Source organism: Pelobates fuscus, chromosome 1 (assembly GCF_036172605.1).
Source record: "Pelobates fuscus isolate aPelFus1 chromosome 1, aPelFus1.pri, whole genome shotgun sequence".
Classification (NCBI taxonomy): domain Eukaryota; kingdom Metazoa; phylum Chordata; class Amphibia; order Anura; family Pelobatidae; genus Pelobates; species Pelobates fuscus.
Genome location: NC_086317.1, coordinates 130,757,273 through 130,781,446, shown reverse-complemented (window position 1 = coordinate 130,781,446; position 24,174 = coordinate 130,757,273). Strand labels below are relative to the sequence as shown.

The following is a 24,174-nucleotide window of genomic DNA, read 5'->3' as shown; positions in this document are numbered from 1 at the left end:
GTCATACGGACGGTGTGGTGGCAGAACGCTGGCTTGACCCTTGTCAAATACATCTTGGAATTCTTGGTACTCAGCGGGTAAGGAAGAGGCAGAACATGCGCCCAAAACTTTGACCGGTTTCTGGAGACAGGACAATGTGCATTGCTGGGACCATGATAATATCTCAGCTTTGCGCCAATCAATTGTGGGGTTATGCTTCTGTAACCAAGGGTATCCCAAAACAACCTGGTAATATGGAGAGGAAATGACCTGGAATTGGGTCGTCTCATGATGTAGAGCCCCTACAGCCAGAGATATGGGCACGGTTTCTTGGGTCACGTGGGTTGGCTGTATTGGTCTGCCATCGATGGCTTCGAAGGCTAGTGGGGAGTTGCGAGACTGTAAGGGTATAGAGTGCTTTGCTGCAAATGCACAATCTATAAACAAGCCTGCAGCCCCAGAATCAAGTAACGCCCGGGTTTCAATGGATGAATCAGACCAGGAGAGGATAACGGGCACCAAGGGTTTGTGCACACATATCTCTGGGTCTGCAGAAAGACCACCCAAGATCTGCCCCTGACAGTATCTTGGGTACGGACCCTTTGCCGGACGGATCGGGCAAAACTTTAACATGTGACCGTGGTGTCCGCAGTATAGGCACAGGCCCTCCCTCCTCCTAAAGGCTCTCTCCTCGGCCGAGAGGCGTGAGAAGCCTAACCGCCTTGGCTCCACACAGACAGAGGACTCAGGACCAGGAGGCAAGGGAGGTGAGGGAGGTTCGGGTGGGCAAGAAAAGCTCGGTGTCAAATTTACAAGAGGCCTCCGCAGGCGCTCCTTGGATGAGGATCTCTCTCGGAGTCTGATGTCAATGAGGGTGACAAATGATATCAGTTCCTCGAGATCTTTAGGTAATTCTCTGGCTGCAATCTCATCTTTAAACACATCGGAGAGACCTTGTGCAAAGGCAGCCACAAGAGTCTCGTTGTTCCAGCCACCCTCTGCTGCCATGGTACGGAATTCACTGGCATACTCTACAATAGTTTTTGTGCCTTGAGAATTAGACATGAGTAGTTCGGCAGTAGGGGTGGAGCGAGCTGGAATATCAAAAACCCTATTGAAGGATGCAACAAATTCAGGGTAATTGTAAATAATAGGCTTCTCCGCCTCCCAGAGAGGTTTTGCCCAAGCTAGGGCCTTTTCAGACAGCAAAGAAATCATGAAGTGAACTTTGTCACTGTCTGTAGGAAATGCCTGGGGCAGGGTTTCAAGGTATCCTTTAACCTGATTTATAAATTCTCTGCACTGTGCTGGGTCGCCCCCAAAATGCTGAGGGAGCGGGACAGACCCAGTCATTTCTCTAGCCGCTACAGGTTTGGAGGTTACAACCGGTGCTAGAACAGGAAGTGAGGCAGAGGCGGCCGCAATCGCAGGCTGGCCGGGTACTGGATCCAGATGGGCATACTGGTCCAAATGGTGGTTCTGCTGGTCCCACTGGGTAAGCAGGTTAGGTATAGGTGTCTTGCCTGTACCATCTGTATTCATGGCCCTTGCGTAATGTCAGGGACCAGGAACCAGACAGAGACAGAAGTAGATGCAAACACACCTTTATTAATAAATAACAAATAATAAACAAAAGCAAAGTCCAGGAATCAAGCAGGGGTCAGTCACCAGAGCGGGTAGTCAGACAAGCCAGGATCAGGAGCACGGAGAGCAGCGGAGTCAGGAACAAGGCCGGAGTCAGGAACCAGGATCAAACAGGAAACACAGGAACAAGGAGACTTCTGGGAAACAGGAAACCACGCAAGGGCAAGGAGGTTCTGGGCTTAGCTGCTTAAATAGGCAGAACTGATTAGCAGCAGGGTTGATTACTACTCACAGGTGAGTAACCGTGGCAACAAGCAGAAGCAGCTCAAGTAATAGCAGCTGCAAACTCAATCACTGAAACAGAAAGGTTTTGCTGTTTAAAACAGCAAAGAAACCCTGACACATTCAGCCGGTCGCATAGGAAAGCATTTACAATGCTTTCCTATGGACGCTTGCGTGCTCTCACTGTGATTTTCACAGTGAGAATCACGCAAGCGCCTCTAGCGGCTGTCAATGAGACAGCCATTAGAGGATTTGGGGGAAGGCTTAACCCATTAATAAACATAGCAGTTTCTCTAAAACTGCTATGTTTATAAAAAAAATGGGTTAACCCTAGCTGGACCTGGCACCCAGACCACTTCATTAAGCTGAAGTGGTCTGGGTGCCTAGAGTGGTCCTTTAACCTTTTTAGTCTCACATCTCCCCAGAAAGTAAACTTAAAATTCATACCTCCCCTCCTTTCCGAAATCAAATAATAATGGATAAATTACTTAATTGATGTGGAATTGTTACTCTTATAATATATTATTAATGTTAGTGCATAAAAAACAGCAGTTTTTTAATTCAAGGCCAAGGTAGCATGTGAACCCATATTGAACATAGTTAGTCGTCATTTTACTGAACACAACCGTACACAATAACAGCAGTCCTTGTTGTACCAAACACTTCAATTATACAATTTTTGATTATGCGGATGCCTCTGACATTTTTTTTTTAATCTGGGTATCGGGACTCTAAATTGCTCTAAACTAAATTCAAAAATATTAATGAGGAATGTCACACCTCCCCACTAACACCTTTTCACCTACACAGGGGAGGCACACTTCATAGCATAAAAGCCCCTCAATAATATATAAATGATTTGTGAAGATTTATATTCTGAGGTTTTCAGTATATCGATACTATGTTCTACATATTGTGTTTTATGTGCCATAACTGTTATGTTATAAATATTTCAGAATGAAGCTCTAAGACAGGGGTACCCAACTAATTTTATCTGTGGAACCCCTTGTCATAATGTACCAACATTGTGGGACCCCAAAAATATTTTGCAACATAGTGTGAAACTTTTAATAAGCAGATTATGTTATGTTTTCTCTCTTTTTTTTTTGTTTTAGCAACTGTTTTTTGGTATACGTACACTAATTTCTACAGGTAGTAAACAGATTGCAATACTTAGGAGGAGGTGTGGTTTTGTGTGTAAAGTTGATTTGTGTATAACTTTAGCATTTTAATACAGGGGTGTGTTTGGATATAATGATTGCATTTGCATGTAATGTTTGTGTTTCATTTTGTAGTGGTGTTTGATTGCTGGGATGTATGCAGATACACTGCCACATACATACATACATACACAGATATACATACTTATTAACACACAGATACACACAGATGGACACACTGACACATGCACACATTTGAATACCCACTGACACATACACACAAAGATACACACCTTGACAGAAATACACAGTCACTAACAGACACACACAGTCACTAACAGACACGCATACACACTCAGATATACAATACATCCTTATTAACACACAGATACGCACATATGAACACACTGACACATACACACATTCGAATACCCACTGACACATACACACAGATACAAAGATACAAAGCTTGACACATGCACACACTTTGACACACAGATACACACTCAGATACACACAATTACACACACCATGAAACACAGATACACACACATTCAGATGCACACTGCTTAACCAACCTGGAGATCCTGATCGTCTATCCCTACCAGCTTTAGTCAATACTGGACTTTGTTTCATTATTACTTCGTTCCTACAAATTACCGGTAACTATTTAACCAACCTGGCTATCCAGCTTTATTCAAATACTGGACTTTGATTTATGATAAACCCTGCTGTACAACCTTCAAAACCAAAGAGACTGATCCTCTAAACGTTAAACCTATCAGTATTACTTGTTCCTTTTTATTGTTGTTTAGTTGTATATACTTGTAACCTATAATTTCGTTTATAGGTTTTCCTTCTCTTCTCCTTCATACTCACCTATAATTTTGCTTATAGGTTCTCCTTTGTACTCACCTATAATTTAGTTTATAGGTTCTACTTCTATTTCTCTCTCACAGCCTGTATCCTGATAATCTACTTAGGGCATCTTCAGGGATAATACCAATCAGGTGGCCTTAAATGCATGGGCCATCCGATGGCAGAGCCCCAAGTTGTGGTGCAAAATTTGAACTTGAAACCTGGATAATATGCTTGCATGGTGCACCTCCTAGCTTCATACATAAGAGAAAAAAAAAAAAGCACTGCAGCCAGATTAGCTTCCCAATCTATATATATATATATATATATATATAATTATGTAGTTCGCTAGATCATTGTTAGATCAATTGTATTTGTATAGTATATGTGTTCTAAAAGTATTTGTTGGGGGTAATAAACCATCCTTAGCTCCTTCTGGTTATGATGATAGGAATACCCTGGCCGCATTCCATGGTATTGGGGCAAAATTTATTTTTAACAGTTAGCTCTCTTGCCTGGGTCCTGTTGGGCTCCTGCTCTTCTTTGAAGGCAGGTTTAAGACATCTGGCTTCTACAGAGCAGCAGAAGCTGACCAGAGTGTTAGCTGACCACTGTCAACCAATGAGTGAGCCTCCGTGCAAAGAAATTTGAACAGAAATAACATTAGTCCAGAACTCTTCCAAAGTGAAATGCTGCACATATACACTCCAGGCACAACGACTACGTCAAATTACTCAAGTGGTCATGGTGCCGGGAGTAACACTTTAAAGGGAACCTTTAGTTGTGGAAATAGTCGTCTCTGTTCACCCCTTTTCTGTCCACTTCCCTTTACTATGTAAAATTAAGCAAAATAAAGTTTTCTTCTCTCGTTTGCAACTCTGGACTCATCTGCTGCAATCTCCTGCTCCTCCATTGATGATGTAAGCATCCAAGTGATATCATCTACAATCTCCTCAAATCCATTGCTTTTCAAGAAAATGTAATGGATTAGAACTAGGAAAGCACAAACACCACACTCCTCCAAGTAAATGCTGCTATCAGGAAGCACCTCCAAGACAGCCAATAGAGGTGGTTTTAGACCTGCAATGTTTTACATTGTAGGGTTAAATAAAATGAGATGAAGTGTTCTGAGTGACTATTGTGTTCTTTTCATATGGAGAAGGGCTAGCTTCCCCCCACAAACAGATGAAAGTTTCAGAACAAAACATGCAGGCTAATAGATATTTGTTATATCAGGTATGCTAAAATGTTTATATATTAGTTCTATTATCTTGAATTATTTATATGGAGGTCTATCCCCTGCCAACATGAAATATGTAATATTTCTTTAATCATGTGAGCGAGTTGGTCTGTTCACTGTTGTGGGAGTTGGAGCCCACAATATTTAGATTATTGATTACTGGAAAAAACTTGCCATAAGAGGGGCATAGGAGCCAGGGGTTCCCAATTAGTTTTTTCCTGTGGACCATTTCACATAGTGTATCAGTATCGTGGATCTCCCTCACCCCATCACCCAAAAAAACTTTTGTGCCATACAATAAGTATTTTAATGAGCAGAGTGTAATGTGTTGTTTTTTTGGCAAATTGTTCTTATATCTGGTTTAATTGTTGACATTTTTGGCTCAGCCTCAGAGTAAAAAGAGCACTTCTCTAACATGGAAAAATACAGCTTTCACTACCTCAGTACATAGGATGCTGTTTTGTTCTCAGCTCTTAGTGAGTAAGTTAAATACACATGTTTTTGGAGTATTGAAGCAATTATATAATTTTTTTTTATTTTTGGAGCAGAAGCATTTTCTTTATATATACTCTGATATCTACAGATACTACAGATAGTAGACAGATTGTAGTACTTAGAAGCAGAATAATATTTTGTTGTTTTTTAATTTTTTTAAAATGTTTTTAAATAAAATGATTTCTAAAAACATTTTACCAAAAAAAAACTGCCCAAGTAAATTAGGACAAAAGTGTGATATATAAATATTTTCAAGAGCACAGTCTGACATAGAAAAAAAGAAAACCTATCCCCAGATGCCACATTGGGCTCTAATCTAAAGGAAAGCACAATAAAACAAATAATTTCCTTCTTATGTGAAGCCAGATTGGGCACAATACTGAATATAAAGTAACTGAGCCTTAAAGGACCACTTCAGCTCAATGTCTCCCTGACAGCCACTAGAGGCGCTTCCGCTATTTACACCCAGTAAATCGCACTTATTTGACGCTGGACATCCTCACGGACCTCCAGCATCAAAAAAAGATTTCCATAGGAAAGCATTGAGTAATGCTTTCCTATGGGCGGGTTTGAATGTGTGCGCACCTCTGGATGCGCATGCACATTCGGCTCCACTTGGGAGCTGACATTGATGGAGGAGAGGTCACCTGCGCTGAGGGAGCCTGGCGCTGGATTAAGGCAAGCAAATAAATGGTTAACCATTTATTTGCCGCGGAATGGGCTCTGTAGCATTAGAAATACATATTTGAATTCCTAACGCTATAGTGTTCCTTTAAAGAATGTCAATGTCAAAATTTGTCAATGCTCGTAACCAAGTGAGCCTGAAAAGGCCAACAGTTTTCTTATTCCTAATCCTGGAACAGTTGTTAATTATAGGGGTAAGTATACATAATATAAATCCTGAGAAGTGACAGTTCCCCTTTAAGAGTTCCAGAGAAAATTCTAGGACCATTCACATTACTTGAAAATGACCATGAGATTCAACTTCAACTAGTATACTATGGTCTTTCTGGACTCAGTCAGCACTTTGTACTGTGTTGTATTTACATTTTGTACTCACCAAAATGTAGAGAGGGAGTTTGTGGAGGCAGTGCAAAAGTGATGGGATTATTTTTGCAGTTTTCTGTTATCTTTCACTGCAAATATTTGTTTGAAACACAGGCAAGTTAGTGAATCACAGTATCATTATCTGACTAATCAGTTTTGGAAGCTAAGTACAAAGTCTAGCATGTTTTGGACACTAGTAAATTGAATTTTTTAAGTTAAAAATATCTCTGACTTTGTAGTGGATGTTGTTATATGGCATCATTTTTTAATGTGTGATGGACAAAGTTATGTGCAGGAAATTTGCATTAAATTATTTAAAGCAATAATATATTAAAATATAAAACTATAAACCAAAGCAGTGTCATAATATAACAGAACTTGATGATTCTTCTAGCCTGTCCCCTTATAAGGGTGCCTGCAATATAGCCATGTTTTAACTTTCTGACCTATCTGAGTTACAGAGGATCGAGAAAGATTGTTTGGGCTACAGATTTCTATCTACAGGCTCTGAAGATGTAAATCTGACCCTATATTGAAGAGAGCCTTTACTAAAGTGTCTATTTTTAGTTTATTATAGACATATATTATCTCAGTCACTGGGGTTTGTTCACTGAAGGCAGAATTGGGGAAAGCAGACATATTTTTGAACAAAATAGCTGAGACAGCTAAGATATAAGTTTTTTCCTATTCGGATATCTTGGTAGCCTACTATTTGTCATGAGAAAGTATATGCTCCCTTTAGTCTTCTAAAATAAAAAAATATATATGTTTTGGTATCTCACGCAGTGTGTCATAGACAACATTACACTCTACATTAAAAAATGTAATGCATAATGTGACCAGTATTGTAGTGTGGGGTTCCTAATCTAAGAGCAGCACATATCTGTCTTGGCCTGTGCAACTTAGCAGGGTTTGCACTTCTCCACAGCAACAGATTTGCAATTGTGCAATTTTATCAATAGTGCAATTTTGTCTACCAATGTTCTCTCCTGACTTATCAGGAGATGGGTTGTATCACATAGCAGCTGCTGCCTGTGAGTATGGCTCTTACCAATCTTTGGCAAACCAGGTTTCATGAATGCCCTCATATTGCCCAAAGATTGACAACAAAACAAACATGAGCTATAACCCTTAAAAGGATAAATATTTCCATATCTTTGTTGTGTAGATATTCATAAGACACTGAGATGTATCATGAAATAATATGATGTACCTGCACTCCTTGAGGGCATTATTTTCTAATAGCACACACTACAATGTTATGTATACCCACTCAAAATGTTAAAAACATAACTGTAGCAAAAGTCCCAAGTAGCAGCTTCCAATTCAAACTTGCACATTTGTATATCAATGTAATATGATCTATAACTGGTTAATTACTGGTTAAAACACTTGCCAGTACTTTGGCATTTTATGCAAATTTAGACTATCTGATGACTCCCTGTTTGAGTCCTTATGCCCAAATTCTTAAAGAAAGAGTCCTAAAAACAACATACTTAAACTATACGTACTTACAACAGCTAACTGCCTCACTACAGTAAACAGTTTGCGCATATCAACTGTTATTTATCTATATAATATTTAATTAATTTTAGATACATATTGAATATATTTGTACACATAGAAAAAAAAATTCTACTGACAAATTGACATTACATTATGTAAACTATGTAAATGCAAAATTCTAAGCTGAAATATACAATCACTTATTAACAGAAATAAACATTTACTTGACAACTTAATCAGATTGTTTATAACTATAGTGGGAAAGATATTTTTCCTTAATATTTATATGAGACCAGAGAAAAATAATCCCCAAAACTTGTTTATACTTATAGACCCTATAAATTACTTCCTTTACTGTTATTTATGAAGCATATAGTTGACGTGCATAGCTTCAAAACTGGGAAAAAGTCAAATTTAAATCCGTATGACAAAACCACACAAAACAGTGAGATTTATAGATACATGCAATTGGCATGTTATATACTGTACATTGCTGACAAAGTAATAAAAGTGGTGTTACAATTTAAATAAGGCTCCCACTCATAATATATGCGCCACTAACAAAATAAAAAATTGCTGTAGTCTTGATAAAGTCTTTGAAACAGACTAAACATCTTAGGTGAGGAGCTATGGCTATGATGTTGCTATTTTTTGGCACTCATAATTATCAATTGTAATTAGTACCTAAAATGTAATTTTGGAGTGGCAATTATAATAGGAGTGTTATTTAAATTATGATCATTTTTGATACAACCTGAAAGTTCAAGGAAACAGTAAATTAAAGAAAATGTATTAGCCTTTCCAAATATATTGCATACCTCCCAAATAGAAATATGGAAAACCTGTTTCTAGCCATCTATGGCTATTTGTCTATTGTTCCAGTTCACAAAAATGTACAAGGTGAGAACCTCAACATATTCTTGCATAGGGCCAGAAAGGAGGCATGTCATGTCATCACCAATGACAAGCACGCTGTCTGGAATGTTTGGGGATCCTACATGCAGAATGCAAATACTAGTAATGTATACCGGACCTTAGGATGGCTGGACTAAGACTGCACACACAAAGAATAGTCAAATAGCAAGTTGAGGTCAGAAGTACCAGAAATCAGGATCAACGATAATGCAATAGCCGAGGTCAAAGGAACACAGAAGGAGGAATAGTCAAATAAAGCCCAGGTCAGAATACAAGAATACCAATACGGAATACGCGCTCTTGGGACAAACAAGAACCACAACAGGGCAAGTCTCTCCCTGGTTTCTCTTTAAATACCGTGTTCAATTAGGTAGGTAACAACACCCCCAAAATTTTCTCGTTCAAATACCTTGGCGTTCTTGGCATCATGACATCAGCGCTCATTAGCCGCGTCATAAAAGAAAGCAGGGTTATCGCGGCTGACTTGAGAATCGCTGGGGACAAGCTGAGAGTTGGTAGGCATGTCCCCAATACCCTGCAATGTGACGCCAGCCTGTGACATACCCCTGACTGATACACAAGGTAGCCTGACACACGCTCCCCCACGAATGAGTGCTATGTGCTGCCCCTCCAGAGCATCCCATGCATGCAGATGGAGAAAAGTTCCTTTTTCTTTTGCTGATACTAAGGGTAAAAGTGGTACAAGACTATTAAAGTGTGCTGTGCATGTGTGGTGCTGTATGTGTTTGGAAGTTGCTTGTGGGATAGCATGTGTGTAGAGGAGACTATTTGTGTTTTAGAGTGTGTGTAAAGGGGTTTGTGGCACGCTATTTGAGGCTAAGGGCTGTGTTTTTTTTGGGGTATAAAGTGTGTGCATGTTTATAAAACCTGTAGAGTCTATCTGTCTAGGGGGTCTTGTGTGTGCATGTATGGGCTGTACTGTATGTATGTGCATGGGGCTGCAGGGATTTGCATTGTGTATATATCTAGAGCTGAAGAGTGTCTATGCATTTGTGTGTATAGATGCAATAATGTGTATGTGTAGGGGTATAGTGTGTGTGTGTGAATGTGCATAGGGGTGTAGTGTTTCTATAGGGGTATAGTGTGTGTATAGGGCATATAGTGTGTGTATCCAGAAGTTGTAGTGTGTTTATAAGGGTATACTGTGCTTAAGGGTTGTGTGTTTATAGGGGTATATTGATATGGAGAAGTGTGTGTGAGTATAGGGGGTGTAATGTGTGTATTTATATGGGGTATAGAGTGTAGGGGGATTATAGGGGATATAGAGTGTACGTAGTATGTGTAATACATGTGTGAGTGCACAGGGTAGGAGAATAGCATATGTGTGTGAGTGCAGGGGGTGTAGTGTGTGTATAGGGGGTAGGATGAGGCTTAATTAATTAATTGAATTATAAATAAATAAACCAGACAAACATTTATTCCCCCTCCTTATTATTACCTTGCAGAAAGAGAGGGGGCATACTGATTCCTGGTGGACCAGTGGGCCAGTTATTTGGTCTGTACCTCAGCAGGGTACAGACCATGTCTCTGCCTTTTACAAGTTTCTGTGGTTCAGAGCGTTGCTGCGGGTTACCACGGCAACACTGTTATTACATCAGAGCTCACAAGAAAGAGACGAAGGCTGTCTGGCTACCTTGCCCACGACATCTAGTATTGCCTTCGGCCCATGATGGGACAGAGCTCCCTCTAAAGGCCGGTGCTGCCCTATCAGCCTTGGCCCATGGCATTGCACGTTGTGCCCAATGGCCAGTCCGGGCCTGTTCTTGCACTTGCAAGAACAGTTAATTCTACATCAATATAAACATGCACAATACATGTTTAATTTTTATATCAGCACAAGCACACAATTGCATCAGCTGAGAAAGCATCTTTGGCAACCAGTCCCCCCTTATCATGCACACCAGATTGACACCCCCCTCCCTCCCCCGCTTTACTATAGATGGCCCCAGTAGTCTGTTTTAAAGATTTGATTCATCTGAAAGATTGACAAATAGCTGTTTTGGTTGAAGTCAGCATTACCTGGGGTTTCATAAGAACATTTTATGTAGGAACCTGGACTTTTACTATGTTTAAGTCACCCTGTGTCCATTGTGGGTGCAGAGTGTGTGTATGTGTGTGTATAATGTGGTGGTTTGAGGTTAAATGTTAGTGTGTTCTCCTGTCTTACTAATGCTTGCAATCAACTAGGTGGATTTGGCTGTGGAGCCTGTACAGCGCCACCAGTTGGTTGCAAGGATCTAGCAACCGCTATATGCACTACCTGAATAGCATGGATTGCTAATTTGCATATTTGGGTAGATTTGCATATTGCTAATTCTGCACGCAGGAGAGATATGTTCTGTTAATTAATGTCTTCCCCATCCCTTTATAAATATGTTATTATGCTATTATAATTTCCTGTATATTTTGTGACATGTTTTGGTTATTTGAGTTTTATTATGTTTGTCACAGCAATGTACATGTAATGAACGTATGGGCTAGTCCCAAGTAAAATAAAGTATTGGATGTCAATTCCTTTTGGAACGGTGTCCTGTGTGGATTTTAAGGCATCTGAGCCACAGAGTTGTCGTACCTGTTGACTGGCTGCATGATCCCTCTAGACCTGGGATATATCAAGAGAGCTAAGCCTGAAAGCCGCAAGTACCTCGATTTAATCACATTGCAGGCAGAGATGGATACCTGCCTGGAAGAAGGGCTGCAGTGGAGTAGGCAGAGGGGACGATGCCTGCCTGAAAGAAGGACTGCAGTGGAATAGGAAGAGAGGATGATACCCACCTGGAACAAGGGCTGCAGCGGAATAGGTAGAGGGGACGATACCTGCCTGGAAGGAGAGCTGCAGCCTGGTCGAGTGGAAAAGCTCCAGAAGGACCCCAGTCAAACCATGGCGACTGGGGCAGAAGAGCGGCAGTTTTCCTCGGTTTCCCCCAGATAGGAAGCGATCATGGGCAGATGTACACAGCCTGGGTACAGGGAGCTCTGCCACAGTTATGGACCAAGAATATTTGTCAAATTGCCTGATTGATTTATAATAATTCTGCAATATCTCAGTGGAAGCAGAGAGGGATGGTGAGGCAGCCCTGGTTTACAAAAACTTGTGGAACTGTATATAATGACTCCTTCCACAATATCCACTGCAATAACACGTAGGGGTTATGGTGCTTAGAGCATCCCTTAAATGACCAAGTTTGTATGCTGATCTGTTCAAAGTTACGTTTTTTTTTTTGGCAACAGTCTATGTTCACTATAACATATATCTTCTGGGGTGAGGTTTCCCACTGAGGCATGGTACCAGAATCATACCTAGGGTACTTGGCACCCATGGTGGATTTGTCCATTGGCACTCCTCTCTGAAATTTAAAAATGTATAATTATTTTGTAATGAATACACATGCTAGTAGGGATACTGAAACAAAAAAAGGTACATTTCTATTAATGGGGGGCTACTGATTGGATTAGAGCATCAGAGGTGACCCTGTCCAGCAGCACTTCATGCTTCCACAAATTTAATTTTATAAATGGGATGCCAATGGAAACAGGGAGATTCAGAGCTGGAAAGCAACATTTGAAGTTAAACCAGTGGTGAATGGTTTAACTCTTTTGGGTAAGAAGGGACCTTTTGGGCACCATGACAACTTTCCATTACGTTTTTATGGTGCCCACACAGATCCTTTAAAGGAACACTCCAAGCACCATAACCACTCTAGCACTCTGTAGTAGTGATGGAGTTATGCAGCATAACCACCCTTGAGCCATGTAATAGTTATAGAGTTAGGAGTACCCTGGATCCCTCACAAGGTAAGGAGTAAAACTGATTTTATTACTTACACGGGGGCCACTGGACATCCACTTGCACCTCCTCACTAGCTTGAAGCTTCCTGCACTGAGCTTAAGCCAAGCAGTACAAGATGGTGCTTATTGACTGTAACGCTCAGCTGACTCGTTTAGCCAATTAGCTAGCTCTATACGCCTGAACCTTCCTTCGCCAGAGGAGGAGGCGCCCAGTACCCAGCAGACCCCAGGTAAGTTGTCAAACTGTTCTTAAATTGTTTGATTACATACCTTGGCGGGAGCCAGATTACAGTTGGCATTATAACCACATCTGAGTTTATGGTGCTTGAAGTGTCCCTTTAAGCTACTTTAGAAATTAATCTCCACTGCTGTTTAATTGGTGTTGTTTCCATTACAGTTATTTTGGCCTAAAGTATGAAGGTTCAATGCCAGATCCCTCCAATTTGCTGTTTACTTTAATAGACCCAACGACAAAATAACATTGATCATACATTTTTCTGTTGACCGAGACAGAAAGCCTAAACCTATATAAGAAGAATATCCAGAACACTATCAAAACTATCTGTCAAATTCCTTACATTTTGTAGAATGCTAATCTAATAAAGGCCTCGATTTAATAAGCTTTCCATATTTGTATGATTTTACAAATGACTTATTTACAGACTTCACCACTAAAGTCTATGGGAATTTTGATAGAAAAATAACTTGTAAAATGTTTCTAACAGTATTGAGTCATTTGGAAAGCTTATTAAATCGAGGTCATAGACTGAAGTTTATTTTTCCTGCAGACAGGATTTTATTCCACTCATTAAATTATTTTGGTAAAAACCAATAACAAATCTGTGATCATGTTCTACATGGTGAGCTACATTACAAACAAGCACACACCACTTAGAACTGTCAAGAAGGAAGATAATTTCTCCAACCATATTATGACTACTGTGGAATTTTTTCCAACCTCTTTCATACAATATTTTTTAGATGTGCATGCTTATCAGTAATGTAGCTTAACATGGAATTTAAATTGACTATTTAAATTATGTAGTTCTTGACAAATGTTATAGTTAATGGTAACAATCTTCTGACTAAGAGGCTCATCTCTGCTATTAAAAAAATACCTCTAAATTCCACACTAAGTTACACCAGTAGAAAACTCAGAACCTTCACTGAGCATGGTTTCCACTTAACTCATCAAGTGATTTACTATACATTCTTCTTTATTCATCTATGTCAGCTCTTCAGTCACCAGAACAGCATAATTCACTAAAGCGAGCATTGCTGAGAATTCAACTTAAATTCAAAGTGAATTTATAATTTAAGGCAGAAATAGCCAAACTGGAAATCTGATTAATTTATTCACTAGACAATGGGTTCTGGGGAATTTGATAGTCCAAAAGAGGTCTCTAATAGAATATACAAACCTCTATTAACAACAGGACAGTTTATTAAAACAACTTATACAACTCCAAATAACTGTTTGCATTTTTAACACTGAATATGTATTCTTCATAAACTCCCCTTATATAAACTCTGCGATCAATTACTTAAGTCTGGGCTGTAAGTTATGAACAACAAATGAGTTATGGTGAACTTAAAACCTATACAGTGTTATTCACTAAAGCGAGAATTCAAAGTGAATTTCACATTGGAACATTCTCTAAGTAATCCATGCTTCCAGTTCAGCTACTTTGGCCTTAAATTTGACATTCACTTTAAATTCTCACTTCAGTGAATTACCTTGGTAAAAGTATTACTCACAGATTCCAATATAACTTTAGAACACCAACAGCATACCATAATGTGTACATGATTACATATTATTAGAGCATAATTAATACAATAAATAAAATTCTGACATTAACTGATATTAACAATATATTTTAAGGAAGCCATATTAAATGTTACTGTATTTTAAAACATGTATAATACTGTAATCATTAAAAATGCAGGTAATAGACAAGTGCATTCTGAAAATAGTGACGGAAAAAGTTTGCAAAGTTAGCAATTTCCAAATTAATTTTTCAAAAGTTTACAGTTTAACAAATACACTAGATTATTTAAAATTATCATTTGTATTTAATAAAATATTTTATAGTTACATTTGTTGATTTATTATTGCAACAATGGCTTTTTATGTGTAATATATATATATATATATATATATATATATATATATATATATATATATATATATTTATTTGTAAAGAAGTACAGTACCTGCACAGAGAAATGGTGAAACGCAGATCTCTCCAGATGGAGTCACCACTACAAGCTGGACTAGGCTTATTAAGCTTGATGTATTTCTCCTGGCTATTTATCAGTCTCCCTGCATATACTCCGGCTCCAGACGCTCTGCAGAACCCACATCTACATCAGCCCTCTCTATAATCTCACACACCAACTTCCCACACAGCCCTCCCTCAGGGTCAATGCAAGGGCAGCGAAACAGACATAAATCAAACAATAAGTGGATAGTTGGGGACATAGGCTACAGGGACCTGAACGTCACACATTCCCATAGTCCTTTTGGTTAGAGTGAAGAAATCACTATGCTCTTTTACCCATTTGTTGCAAAATGTTAACTCGCAAAGTAAAGCATAGGGTCTTGGTCTCTGGTGACAAAAGAGTTAAAATAAAGCAGTAGCCGCAGTTACGGTTTTTAAAAATGTTTTGATATTCTTCAAATAGATGTAGGCAAAATAATTATTGCATTCCATGACTGTAACGGTGAAAACTGCAGCTATAAATGCAACTAATATATGATAACCCCGATTATAATTATAGTTTCATCCAGGATGCCTGCTCTGTAGAACATCTTTGCTGTAAGATAAACATGATGATGGACATGTATTAGCACAGTGGCTTTGTGTGTTGTGTCAATGCACGTACATTTGCACAACTCAGTAGTTAACTAAAGGTTTGTTATGGGTGACACATTTTTGTTATTAAAGAGATTTGATTTTTTGATTTACATCACAAACTAGACTATCAAGATGCAGCTTGCCATACTATAAAGGTCATTGTTACCTCCCTGTGCATTGGTACATGCATTTTCTAAAGCAGGTCTCTCTTCAGTCAAAGCTTCAGTAGAGTCTATTGGGATGAGTGAAAGAATAACTGTGACTGGCAAAAAAAAAGGCTTACTCTGATTAATACAATTATCAAACAGAGAATTGATGTTTACAGTATTCCGGAAACGCATTGTAGAGGGTAGGATGTGCTAAGAATAAAGGGGAAAATAATTTCTGCCGTGGAACACTCTTCACTTAAGATTAAAAAAAAAAAGAAAAAGGTTGGTTATTTTGATCACTTCGATCTCCAGATATGTATGTTTGTTTAAGTTAACAGATGATAAAGGGAGATATTTGTTTTTGATATGTAAGCTGGAAGATACAATCTTTTCCATTTTTAATATTTATGCTCCTAATAGAAAGAAAATTCACTTTATTAATGGCATCTTACATAAAATGAGGTTCACGGCACTTTCATATATTTGGGGATTTCAATTGTGTGGTTGATTATGTGTCAGATAAATCCATTCCTGTAAATAAGAAACCAGACATGCATATTAAAAGACTTGCTAGAACATTTCAAGAATCATCTAGTAAATTTCAATTCTATGATATGTGCAACGCTCTAACCCCTCAGAAAAGGGATGTACTTTTTTTTTTTCTATCACACATCATCCTTTCTCCAAACTGGACATGCTTCCAGTCTAAAGAAAGAAACCAGAACCAATGCTACTGGTTTAAGGGCCGTTTAAAAAAAAATATGGATTATTGATACAGTTGCATGGTCGGACATCCTGTTATTTGTGAGATCAAAAGCAAATATGAAAGATCAGAATATTCTTGGAGATTAAAGGATAATTTATTTCCACTCAGGAAAAACTTTATAATATTCTGGGTCAACTGAGAAAAAGAGATGTCACCAGGAAATATTTTGACGATGTAGAGGTTAATAGGCTAACATCAGTACAGGTGGAGCAACTAAAAAAACACTTACTAATATTTAAATTTAGGATTCCATCAAATGAATGCATTCAAATACAATTCTTTGGGGTTTTTTTGGTTTTAAATGGTAGCTCTGGTAGCCCCTTCATGACGGATGTATTTAATGAAATTCAAGAAAGTTGTAATACACTCGTGAGAAAATTATTTGGAACTCAACTGCAGGTGAAGTAACAAATTAGATACTGTCACTTTAAGAAAATATATTTTATTTAAATAAAGATCTTTAACCTTAATAATGTTTTAAAATAATAATGCACGAAGAATGGGAATATTGTTTAAGTATATCTTCACAAGAGAAATAGTAATTGGTTGCAAATGAAAATCAGGAATGCTTAATTAGCAACAAGCAGTAAAGTCCATTAATTTTATCACGACAGGAGGCTTCGTATTTTGCATAATCTTTCTTTACTAACTCCATAGCAGCAAAGAAAAGAGTGACAAAACTGAGAACCAATCACAATGCAGTATAGAGTATAAGAGGTGTAACATATGACATAATTTCCTCTTTCTTTGCTGCTCCATCACAGAAGCTAAGTACAAAATTTGGTTTCTCATTATTCAGCTGATATATTATACATATTGTCATTATTTACATAGCTGTGACATTGTATATATACTCTAATACTTATTCCTATTTAAGTATATATACTATTGACCCCATTTCGGGAGCTAACCCCTCTCCTCTGGAGTCTGCTCTCCCCTTTTCCTCAGGGACCCTTCTCCCCCCCCTTTTTTCTACCCCTGGGACTTTGCCTCTGACTTCCCAGGTGATTTCCACGGCTCCCCGCCGTCTATACCCCCTCTCCATACCTCTTCCGCGGTTTGTTTCTCCTCCCTGCCTTCTGTCACGTACGGCACGGTTTTTCTGTGTGTTCGCGCAAAGATGTTTCGGTTTTCTACCGAACGCTTCTCGATCTGCAGTTTTGCGCGATCGCCTTTTTTGGCGCTCGCAACCAGCATTACTTCGGCTGTTTTAATCTCAGGAACGCCCGGCTCTGCCCGGCTTTTGCTGCCCAAACTAGGGGAGTGTCAGGGTACCTGCTGTCTCTACCTCTGTGGAGGTGAGACACTTGGACGTTCTTCCTCGCAAAAGGGTTGAATCCACTTCCTTTTATGACGCGGCGTTCAGTAGCCGACGTCATGACGACAACCCAACCCGATCTGTCAGTCAAGCCCCAAGCACGAATGAGGATTCGTCGGGGGCGTGATTACCTGTTTAGAATCAGGGTATAAAAGAGGGCTTTCTACGTTTGTTCATTGCCCTGTCGTGGTTCTAGCTTGTCTAGTCACTCAGTGCTCTTGTATTCTGTTAGTTTCTTTGGTTTTGACCCGGCTTGTCTGTTCTACCTCGTTTACCTCTATTACCCTTTGACTCGGCTTGTCTCTCGTTTACCTGCTCTCTCGTTCCCTCGACCTCGGCTTGTCTCTAGACCATTCTTTACTTCTACTTACATTAGTCCGGCCATTCTAAGGTCCGGTATACGTACCCTGTACCTGTTTGTACTCTGCGTGTTGGATCCCTGTCCCGATCCTGACAGGGAGGTACTATCCTCCCCATACTAACGGCTGTTAGTCCGGCGGCCATCTTAACCCCTTAAGGACACATGACATGTGTGACATGTCATGATTCCCTTTTATTCCAGAAGTTTGGTCCTTAAGGGGTTAAAGGGATAAGCACTGTCAGCTACCTGCTCCAGCTATCAACTGTAAACAAAAGAAAATCTTTATTGCATCCTGCCTCTTCACTCAGTGGGACCAAGTCAGGTTAGTGCCTAGCAATTGGGGTTGGTTTAAGCCAATTGGACTGTAACTTATTCTGGCCGGGGTGAGCCTCCATTTTGTGCTGCTAAGCGGACCTGTTCATGCATATTCCGATTACCTGGGTGAGCCCCAGTGACACAGCCCTCTCATCATCCTACTACGACCTACCGGTCTAATAGTCTCTCAAGTTAACCATTACCGATATCATACCACCCCTGGTCCCAGGCTTTCCACTAATTGTGCCTAAGTGCCCTCACGCAAATCCATCGGGTGAGCCCCGAGTATCTATTCCAGATCATGGAGGAATCACAAACCTCCTCAGACCTCCAGGCCATGATCACAGCAGCTGTGGCTGCAGCTATGGAAAAGGCCTCTTCTAAGTCGCTCCCGACAGTTCAAGACACCCCTAAACCCATCTCTAAATGGGTTCACTATAGAGCAGACTCCAAAGACTCCGACTCTTCCAGAGAACGCTCCCATCGGCCTAAACGCCATTGAAAGGGCGAGGCCGCTGCGCCACGCAAATCTAATGGTAAAGCCCATGCTAAATGCAGAAAAGCCATGGCTCATACAACCCACGAACCCACACAGGTTTCCTCAGGTGAGGAAGACGCAGAACCCACACATGCACTGGCTGTGCTGGATGAATGGCAGGCGGCGGTCTCCGACCAGGAGGACTCCGACAGGGACTCTGCGGCCAACTCTGACCCTTATTTCATAAGGGAACAGATTCTGGGTGAGCCCCAGGACTCATGGCTACATCCATGGATATCGCACAGGAGGGCACAGAGATTTTCCTTGACAATTCGGGCCTCCAAATGTTTGACCCGAGAAACATCCGTCACCCCCGTTCGGAAGAATGGTCACCAACCAAACATTTGGCAAGGTTTATGCACTTCTGGCTCAGGAAATCTCTGGACAAGGAAGTAAGGAAACGGATGAGATCAGAATGCCCTCGGCCTAGCCTACCAGACACGGTGGCGCACCCCCCCCCCCGAGTTTGACCCGCTCATGACAACTTTCATGTCCCGGGGAGGTCAGGGGCAGGGGCATAGAGCGCTGTTTTAAAGGAGCACAGGACAAACTGTTAGACGCCATTGGGCCGTTAGCTCGAATTATGGACACGGCGGATGATGCCTATGAGAGGGCTGAGGACTTTACCCCAGATACAGTGCGTGAGTGGGCACGAGATACCCGTGAATGGGCACAGAGATGTTTCTGTTTCCTAGGGAAGACCAACGTAGCCCTCTCTTCAGAGAGGCGCCGAGCAGCACTTTACCGTATCGACGAAAAACTTGTCGAACTGGGGGATAAAGAATTAGGCCCCTTGGCACAGGGTAAATTGTTTGGAGAGGCCTTCCTTAAAGAATTGAATAAAAGGGTCAATATATTTACGTCCCTTAACAAGGCGCAAACTTCGATGCGGAAAGTCTTCCGCGGTCACCCGAGGTGTTTTTGGTAGGGCTGGACGGCAGAGGGGACAACAAGGACAACAAGGACTCAACCGTTCTACCCAGACTCATCTACCCGACATAGATTCCACCAATTATGGGGATCAGATAGTGGCCGAGGCAGCCAAGGATGCTCCCGGTCAAGATTATCCAACGGTAAGTCAACATTCTACCCTGCCCCTAACCTCCTGTCATATCGCAGGTTGTGTTTCTCTTTTTTCCTGAACTGGGCAGACCTATCTTCAGACACGTGGATCCTCCAAACGGTGCGGGGCTATCAAATAGTTCGACTCGACCCCGCTCCAGCAAGCCCCTCCACGTCCGATCCAGACTACACGGGCAGACGCCCGTCTCATAGTCTCAGAAATATGAGAACTGCACTCCAAGGGTGCCATCCAACCAGCTCCTTTGACGCATTTACCTTCTGCCCGGCGGGTGTTACCTTTTAGGTCTCACGACGCACTAAGTCCAACTATCATTCGGTCTTCTACCCTTTTTTCCCTTCAGACCCACAGCTCTGTGTGGTCTCTACTCTCCGTCAATACGTGGAAGCCACCGCAATGTTGCGGCAATCTTCCACTCATCAACTTCTCATCTCTTGCGTCCGCCCTTACGGTCCAGTTTCGGTTACTACGCTGGCCAGATGGGTTAGATGGCTACTATCCCTTGCCGGTATTGACCAAACTTTTGGAGCACATTCTGTACGCAGGGCCGTGGCATTTTCCGCTTTTGCGGCAGATGCTTCCTTTTCAGACATCTTACGAGCGGCGGACTGGACCAGAGAATCCACCTTTAAGACGTTCTACTTCCGTCCTCTTGATAATCCGCCTTTTTCTCTTCTTTCCCAGCGTTGAAATTGCAAAATACGAAGCCTCCTGTCATGTAATAAAATTGAAGATTATGCTAGCTTTAGTGTACCGATAATCTTAATTTTAGTAATGACAGGAGGCGAGTATTTTCCCTCCCTGCTCTCTTTCGCTCTTCCCTCCCTCTGTTTTCATGCATATTTCCAACTCTTTGTTTATGCTATTATTGTACTAATGCCTAACTTTGGGTCACTCAAACACTGAATGATATTCAATGTGGGTGGGATGTTTTAGTTAGCACCGATAGACGGGAGGAATGTATTGGTTCTGTTTAATAATGGTGGTTTTTAATTTAATCGTAAGGGATAGACATTTCATTGTTTTTACACAACGAAATGGAATCTAATACCCTTTATATTCTCGTTTCAGTTTAACCAGACACCTCAAGGAACTAAAGACTCCATTCAAGATGTCATCATCGTCTTGTCATGGAAGATCAACACTTGACATCAAGAAGTCTTCGCTTGGAGTCTACCTGTTTTGTGTTTAGTTATACATGTTGTTCTACCATTATCTTACTATGGACCTTTACAAGTTATCTCTATTATTATTCTGCATTGTGATCTTGTGATGTTGCATGCTTTAAGAGGAAATGATGTCATATGTTACACCTCTTATACTCTATACTGCATTGTGATTGGTTCTCAGTTTTGTCACTCTTTTCTTTGCTGCTATGGAGCTAGTAAAGAAAGATTATGCAAAATACTCGCCTCCTGTCATTATTAAAATTAAGATTATCGGTACACTAAAGCTAGCATAATCTTCAATGTCAATATAAAGTTGACAAAGCAGGTGATTCCTGTAGTACAACATAACAGTCTTTTAACTTGAAGAAATAAACTTATAAAGAAGTATGTCCTGGTATGCAAAGTGGTTGTAGTCATTAGACTCAATAATTAAAATTTGAGTAATTTGGCAAATGATTTTAAAAGCGATAGCAGGGGGGTGGAGCCTGGCCACGGAGCAGTCCAGATGCGTGCTGCATGAGCTCCTGGGCCTAGCACATCAAATTCGACAGCAAAATCGAGATCGAGCTAAAAACCTACTGGGCAGAAAAACCTTACCCAACTTGACCCTGACATGCAGGCGATTCTGGGGATACCTCTTGCGGGCCTCTCCTCCGCTGGCAAACCCGACTCGAGGCTTTGCGGCCTACCAGTGACTGGGCCAGGGAGAGACGGCCGCTCTCCTACAGCTTTTACTGGAGGTGACACTCGACTAAGGAGGTCCTCCCCCCCCCCCCACCTTGGACCGGCAGGGGTCATCCCGGTCCTACCTAGCAAGTAAACAGTACCCAGGCGGCTGCCACCTGCCACACTGCACAACAGCCTGACTTAGACCATCGGCAGCCACGATCCCCTGGGGTGCCCAAGATGGCTGACACACACGCCTCGCACACAGCAACGCACTTTGTGGAGCGAACACTCCAATGTATAGACAAGCTATTTGCCCGATTCTGGGCCAAGCTGGAGAGGCGAGTGCAACCCACACAGCGACCAAGACAAGGGGAAGCCCAGAGGGGCCTAAGCCCAAACACTGATGGCCATCAAACAGGCGCAAAACCTACTCAGCAAACTACCAAGCCCAGGACCAGCCCCCGCAAGCCGAGGGCCACAGGGGCACTTACCCCACAGCGAACGCCACATGGGCATAAAACAATCCACTGCAAGCGACGAACATGCAACAGGACCCTCCACCGACAGCGTGGAAACAGGACTTGGACCTTATGGGTCATGGGGTCTGGAGCACGAAGTCACCAGGCCTTGATCCGGCCCGAAGCCAACGAGAGGGTGAGTGCTGACCCTACCGCACCTCGACCCTGGAGAAGCCAACAGCCCGCAGCAAAAGCATACCTGACATGGGTATCGGCTAAAGCAAACACCGGACTGATTGCTTGAGGCGGGAGCCACCGGCTGAGTTCTGTAGCAAAGAGGCAACAATGTAGCAAGTAGTGAGAGCACATCAAACCACAAGAAATTAATTGAGCACTTTAGATGCTTCCTTTTGAAGGGAAGCGCGTGACGTCAGACAAATGGACGGAGAATGGACGGTGAAACCCATAAGTCATACGGGTAATGCAGATCGGGATGAATTCAACATGGAGGAGTTCCGAGACAATATGGACGAATCCTGACAAAAGTAAAACATTTCCAACAGAAATGCTTAAAGCCTCAATAGTACCTATAACTAAACCAGGAAAACACCTCACTCTGGTTACTAATTGTAGGCCAATCCCACTCATTAATTTTGTAACCAAGATTTACTCTGCTATTCTAGCAGAAGGTATTAAAACTATCTCCCATCCTATTCATCCCAAACAAATGGGCTTTACGAAAGGCTGCCAGGCAAATAGTAACTACAGAAAAATTATTGATATAATTGAAAATGCAAACTTCCATCAAATCCCAGTGCTAGTTCTTTCTTTAGATGCCGAGAAGGCTTTTGGTAGAGTTGGTTGTACATATTTAGAAGAGACTTTCAATGCCTTTGGTTTTGGTGAAAAAACATCCGACTCTATTGCCAGACCATTTACGTCTCTCATACAGCTAAAATCATGGGATAAGGCTTGGAATCTCCATGGCTTGAAGTAAGCAACAGAAATAGGCAAGGATGCCATGTGATAGAAAGTAGGATAAGTGTAAAAACCAACTGGATGTAGAATGGTAAGCAGACAGCAAACACTGGTAGTAAGGGATAAAAAGACCAATAGAATATCAGATGCTTGGAGTATTATTGTCTAAGCTTCTGATGGTGGCAAGTATATGTAATAAAGCATAACTATAACCATTAATGGTGCAGAGTATCTGGTACCAAGTGCAGAACAAACAACAAAGCGGTCTCTGATGTAGCACTCACATTTAGTAGAGCTATAAAATCAGCTCTGAGTATAACAGCATGCTGCGGTACAATCCCCACTGACTAATATGTTGTTCTAGGAGTCAGTCACTCGGCATATAGATGGATATATACAAAGATATAACAGGAAAAAAATAGTTCTCTCCGTAAAACTGCACTAATAATTATAAAGGTAAAAGTAATCTACTCACATTTGATGCAGCAATATACACTTGCTCAGGTATCAATGCTTTGGTGGTACAATTCCCACTAGGGATATAATGTAGAGTAGCTCCTCCAAAGGGTAGTTCTTCACGGGTTACAGGTAGCAGGTATGTATAATGGTGGTATAGATGTGCCAGGAACATTAGA

At 41.1% G+C, this 24,174-nt stretch overlaps 1 protein-coding gene across 1 annotated transcript in view; it reads right to left on the bottom strand.

The window, feature by feature from the left end:
* Positions 1-15,336, bottom strand: part of LOC134607868 (bile acid receptor-like) — a 115,550-nt gene extending 100,214 nt beyond the window's left edge. The window contains exon 1 of the mRNA XM_063450445.1: positions 15,094-15,336. The gene's annotated coding sequence lies outside the window, so the exon portion shown is untranslated. The remainder of the gene's footprint in view (positions 1-15,093) is intronic.
* Between the last annotated feature and the right edge of the window lie 8,838 nt (positions 15,337-24,174).